This window comes from Eptesicus fuscus, chromosome 5 (assembly GCF_027574615.1).
Source record: "Eptesicus fuscus isolate TK198812 chromosome 5, DD_ASM_mEF_20220401, whole genome shotgun sequence".
NCBI lineage: Eukaryota > Metazoa > Chordata > Mammalia > Chiroptera > Vespertilionidae > Eptesicus > Eptesicus fuscus.
The window spans coordinates 5,606,262-5,612,426 of record NC_072477.1 but is presented as its reverse complement, the minus strand read 5'-3'; the positions used below and the strand labels follow the sequence as shown (position 1 = coordinate 5,612,426).

At 53.0% G+C, this 6,165-nt stretch overlaps 1 long non-coding RNA gene across 2 annotated transcripts; it reads left to right on the top strand.

Annotated features, from left to right (window-relative positions):
- Window positions 1-4,291: 4,291 nt before the first annotated feature.
- LOC114227490 (uncharacterized) lies at window positions 4,292-5,081 on the top strand. 2 transcript variants are annotated; one of them, XR_008555945.1, is made up of 3 exons: window positions 4,292-4,633; window positions 4,766-4,896; window positions 4,969-5,081. It is a non-coding gene; the product is annotated as an uncharacterized LOC114227490 (long non-coding RNA). The 2 variants fall into 2 exon arrangements; XR_008555944.1 differs by having other exon boundaries at window positions 4,954-5,081.
- The last annotated feature ends 1,084 nt before the right edge of the window (window positions 5,082-6,165 follow it).

Below are 6,165 nucleotides of genomic sequence, written 5' to 3'. Positions count from 1 at the left end.
GGAGAGCGGCTACCGTGTTTGGACAGGTTCAAGCCTCGGACTAATGAGAGGGCACAGTCCTCTCGTGGCAAAGCCACGTGCAAGTCCCAGCGTGGAGGGCAGAGCCCTCCCAGCACCATGATAGCCAACAGCTGTAGTTGTGAGCTTGAACCTAAGGTCTGAACACGTGGCCCCACATGCCTGAGTGATATAGGCTGCAAGTAAACAAAGCTTGATCGGGTGCATGTAATTGAGTAGGATCCAAACCCACGAGAATGTTGTAAACATCTTGACCACGCCCTTACTTTGCCTCGTGGCATCGGCTATAAAATAAAGACGTGGCTTGTAGTCCGTGGCGCTGTCGCTAGCTCTCCATCCGAGAGGCTCTCCATCAGAGAGGACAGTGTCCCACCCAGCCCCAGCTTTCATTCTCTTGTCTGTCTTTTCTCCATCCTTCACCGCCCCCACTCAGGGTCACCCTTGGCCGGGCTGGCGCGGCACAGCTTAGTATTTTGCAGATGCCGCTGTAAACAAAATGACCTTGACAGGAACTCAAAGGGATAAGCGTAGCCAACCGCAAAGAAGGCATCAACATGTAATTGACCTTCCGGGAGACAGAGCTTTGGACACCAATCCCGTCTCCTGTACTTGCTGCAAGAAAATAAAACTACCTGGCGACCACCATGTCTGGTTACTGAATAGAACACCCCAAGCGGCAAACCCCTTGAGTTCACCCGGCCAACGTGGCTCAGCATCGACCTAGGAACCAGGAGGTCATGGTTGGATTCTGATCAGATGCCCCATCAGGGCACATGCCCAGGTTGCAGGCTCGGTCCCCAGTAGGGGGCGTGCAGAAGGCAGCCAATTGATGATTCTGTCTCATCAGTGATGGTTCTATCTCTCCCTCCCTCTCTTTTCCTCTATGAAATCAATAAAAAAATATATTTTAAAAAATTCTATATCACCACCTCTGATGGGGCCAGGGTAGGGATGCAATGGAGCCAGTGGTTGGGGATTCATACAGAATCGCTTAAAAGTAGGGAAGTGGTGGTGCAAAGTACAGGTGTTGTTGCCCCGGGAATCACAAGTAGAAGTGAAACCTAGGCTGGGGGTGGGGCGGGGCGGGGGGGGAGGGGGTGGCCTCCAGAGTCCACCCTTGGTCCCCACCCCAGGCTTCTTCCTTTCTCCCCTCTTGAGCCAGCAGATTCCCCTACAGCCCGGGCCTGCTGGGCCTGCTCCCTTCCACGGCTGCAAACCTCCTGGGAGGGCGTCCCGCCTCCATCCTGCAGCCCCTGGCCGGGCTCCTGCCCCGTATCGCCCCTCTGGGTCACGGTCCCGTCATCCCGCCGAGGGAACACGGGTGGAGAGCACGCAGCCCGCCCGGCTCACGTGGCCAAGCTGGTGTTCGAGGGCCCAAGCATCCCCATTTCTGCTCGGACACGTAAGGGGCTTGGACGCCGGCACTCCGTCCTGCCAGTGAGGAAGAAGCTAACAAACTGAAAATGAACTCCTTTTCTTAGACCCGTTTGAGAACTGAGTTCTGAGGCCCAACCCCCCCGAAAACCTGAGGACAAGCAAATCCCGTATCAGCCACGATCTGCTCACCAGGAGAAGGTGCTGGAGCCGTAAACTGGTAGGATGGCTTACACCGAAATGCTGATGAATGGCTGGGACGAAGTGTGCGCTAGGATGAAACTGAGAAACCCCAAGGGGGGGTGAGGGGGTTACAGTCTAAAGGAAGGGAGCATAGTTTTGTGATTTTACCTCCAGGAACCACCCCCCTCCCCCGCCCCCAAACTCCCTCACAGCTCTTGCAGGGGGAGTGGGAAAGTTATCATTGTGAAGGCCCACTCTCCAGGGAAAATGATTTTACCAGAACCTACCCACACTGGGGGAAGGCATTCCCCCAACTCCAGCCCCTCTAACCTTCCTGTGTTACCTACGGGGGTGGGGGAGGGGGGAGAGCTAAGAGACACTAGTGACTATCATAGCCCAGGGACATAGGATTAAGAACATTTCTCCTCCCAACCCCTTACTGCCACCTCAATAGGCCTCCAGGATAACAGGGCCACATGTACCAGAGCTCCCAGACACACTCTATCTAAGGAGGAGTTCTTAGGGAATCGCAAAAAAGACGAGAGAAACAAGGACGCCAGAGCAATCTGCAGCCGCTGGCTCCTACAGCTAACCGCAGAGATGAAACGCCGCAACCCCTCGCCAGGTTAACAGAAATCCTCGCACAAACAGCCGGTCTGTCTCAGTTCCTGTTACCCAGCCCATCGTGTCTGGCTTTCCACAAAGGTCGCACGGCATGCTACCTAATAAGAAGAGACGCCGACTGGAGAGGAAAACACCAGAACCAGACCGGGGGAAGACACGGAATTGGGAGTTGTCAGACAGGGAGTTTAAAATAACTATGATTAATAGGCTAAGGGCTCTAATGGAAAAAGTTAACACGATGGGCAGTGTCAGCAGAGGGATGGAAACTTTAAGAAAACAATTTAAAAGAAATGGTGGAAATCAGAAACACCCACAGAAAGGAAGAATGCCTTGCTCTGGCCAGTGTGGCTCAGTGGGTGAGGCGTCGTCCCAGGCACTGAACGGTTGTTGGTTCGCTTCCTGGTCAGGGCACACGCCCGGGTTGCTGGCTCCATCCATGGTAGGGAGGCATGCAGAAGGCAGCCCACTGATGTTTTGCTCTCACATCCATGTTTCTCTCTCTTCCTCTCCCTTCCTCGCTCTCTAAAAATCAATAAAAAAAATATTTTTTTTTAAAAAGGAAGGAGAAATGCCTTTGATGAGGCGATCAGTGGACTTCCAGGGGAAAAATCAGTGAGCTTAGGGATATGTAAGTAGAAATATCCCAAACTAATATACAAAGAGGGAAAAAAAATGTTCTGAAAAATCAAACAGATCAGAACATCCAGGAACTGTAGGACAATTTCAAAAGGTATAATACATGTATGGTTGGAAAACCAGAAAGAGAGAGAGAGAGAATGCAGCAGAAGAAATATTTGAAGTAATAATAGCCAAGAATTTTCTAAAATTAATGACAAACACCAAAAAAACAACAGATAAGGAATCTAAGAACATAGGAAGCAGGATAAATACCCCCCAAATCTACAGCTGAGCAGATCATACTCAAAGTGCAAAAACCAAAGACAGAGTGAAGATCTTGACAGAAGCCAGAGAGGAAGGAAGAACCGCTGGCCTACGGAGGCACAGGACAGAAATGGCAGCAGACTTCTCCTGAGGAGCCAGGCAGGAAGAGAGCGAGCCACGTGTTTAAAGTGGTGAAGGAGGAAAAAAGCCATCAACATAGATTTCCCTACCTGGCACAATTATCCTTCCAGAGTGATGGGAAATAAAGAATTTCTCAGAAAAACTAACACGGGGCATGCAGCAGCCGCAGAGCTGCCCTCCAAAAAATGTTCAAAGTTCTTCAAAGGCAGGCTGGTGTGGCTCAGTTGGTTGAGGTCACTGGTTCAATATCCATTTGGGGCACATGCCTGGGTTTGGGGCTCAATCTCCAGTAGGGGGTGTACAGGAGGCAGCAGATTGATGATTCTCTCTCATCACTGATGTTTCTATCTTTCTCTCCCTCTCCCTTCCTCTCTGAAATGAAGAAGAAGAAGAAGAAGAAGAAGAAGAAGAAGAAGAAGAAGAAGAAGAAGAAGAAGGCTCTACTGTAGGTTGTCTACAATAAACCCACTTTAAATACCAAGATCCAGGCAGGTAAAAATAGAGGGATGGAGAAAGACATACCACCGTACCACAAATCAAAAGCAACAGGAGTAGCTACATTAACTTCAGAAAAGATCACACTTCAGTAATAGGAGTGGGAACAGGGTCTTCTCGTCCCTCCCAGGGGGCGGGGCTCCAGCTGTTGAACCCCCAGGGTAGGGTGTCTGACACGTCCCAGACATTCTACTGTTTGTATGAACAAATAAGCACAAAAGGATGAATGAGTGAGTGAGTGAGTGAGTGAGTGAGTGAGTGAGTGAAATGCTCTGGCTTTGCTATTCCCAGGAGGCCTGAGCTCCTGCCATAGCCGGTAGGCACAGGCTAGATGACCTGGACAACTTCACCAAATGCCTTTTGGAGCCGGGGATGTTCATGGGGAGCTGGGGGGAGGATACGCCTGGCATCAGGCGCCTTGCTGGCCCTTTGAGCCCATTGCCCTCAAGCCCTGTCTGCTGGGAACAGCCTGGCAGCTGGCCCTGTGACAGGGAAAACCTCAGAGTTTCTTCCCCAAACATTGGCTTTGTGATGTCAGCAGATGAGTCAGGGCCCACAAAGCTGCCTTCTCACCCACTCAGGCTCCGCCTGGCACGAGGGGGACCCCCAGCCCTGCGGCAGCCTCCCCTCTGTGACCCCACGCAGAACCCTCCTCCTTCCTCAGCCCCAGGGTCCCTACCTCCTGAGAATGGGTGGGAAAGAGGGGAGACTGGGCCTGGCTGCTCTGGGTGCCAGCCCATTGGTCCTGAGGGCTGCCTGAGGGTCCAGGAGCGCTGCCCACATTTCCAGGAGCCCAGTGGGCCGGCGCTGCCAGAGCCAGATCACACAGGCCAGCAAACACCCAAAACCTCTTCCAGCCAGACCAGGTCAGTGCGGGCAGCCATGCATCGGCCGCTGCAGACCAGACCTCCGCCAGGTACACGGGCATTAGTTCCTTCTCCGGAACGACAGGGAAGGAGGGCCACGGGCAGCCTGTTTGTCCACTGGGCCACCCCCCTCCCTGACTTGAGGGGAGCAGCCCAGGTGGTGGCTAATCCTTTCTCCCCAGGGCTCAGCCCCCCTCTGGCCACTCAGCCCCAGCAGGACAACGTGCTGGGAGTGTCTCATGAACACCGAGCAGTGAATTGGGCATCGCTCCGCCACGCTGGCTGCCTGACTACCTGTGCCACGTGGCTCCTGGTGAGGCCAGGGGCCTGGGGCCAGCAGAGGGCTTTTGGGGACATTTCACACCGACAGAAAATTATAAAGAAGAGAGGAAAGAACACCCGAGAGCACACCACCAGGCTTTACCAGCGTGAATATCGGACCACGTTTGCTTCAGATGTCTTAAGTCGTTCTTAAAACATGAGCCACTGTGAGCCACAGGTGACTGGGTTAGTCATCAAAAGCGCCGGGTTTGCCGAAACCGGTTTGGCTCAGTGGATAGAGCGTTGGCCTGCGGACTGAAGGGTCCCAGGTTCGATTCCAGTTAAGGGAATGTGCCTTGGTTGTGGGCACATCCCCAGTGGGGGGTGTGCAGGAAGCAGCTGATCGATGTTTCTCTCTCATCGATGTTTCTAGCTCTCTATCCCTCTCCCTTCCTCTCTGTAAAATATCAATAAAATATATTTAAAAAAAAAAAAAAAGAGCCCCGGGTTTGAGTTAGGACTCTGCAACGTACTGTGTGGCCTTGGGCAGGACACTTCACCTCTCTGTCCTCGGCGTAGGCACCGGTTAAGGGGCGATAGTAAGTGAGGCCATTAGAGGAGTGGCTGGCCTGTAGTCCGTGCTCAGTAAATGGAGCTGTGGCAGGCGCAGGCTGCTGCCTCCGGGCCTTTGCTCTGCTCCTGACAGAAGTTCTCCGGGAGCGTGAGCCCACGCAGGTGCCACAAGGGACAGAGGAGGCCGCCTTCTGTGTTCTTAAGCTCTATAAACGGCCTCCGGCTGCACACTCTTCCTTTCGTGACTTCTCTTTCCCCACAAGCCCGTGTTTGGGGCTCTGCCACGCTAACATGGTAGTCCTTCCATTTACCTGCCGTCCACAACGCCACGCACAGCCGCTGTCGCAAACCACCAAAGGCAGCTCTGATCGCCCCGGGGACCTGCCTGCCTGCCTACCAACCTGCTGGTCCCTTTCACAACATCTATTTTTAAGTTTAAACTTGGAAAAAGGAGAAAAGCGGGAGAAAAACAGTGCTGATTGAACACCCGCTGCTGTGCCCCACCCCAGTGAGATGGCACACGGGAGGTGTCAGGCCTCAGCCCTGATCCCAGGGACTAGGAGATCATTTTTCCCCAGACGCTGCCCCCACTGCACCCGGGACCCCGAGTCTTCCCAGTTGTTCTTAGAGTCTCCTCGGGCCTCACATGAACTCAAGGGCAAGTTGATACTCTTTTTTCAAAATATAGGTTTGTTTTTTTTAAGTTCAGAGAGGAAGGGAGAAGGAGGGAGAGATAGAAACATCAATG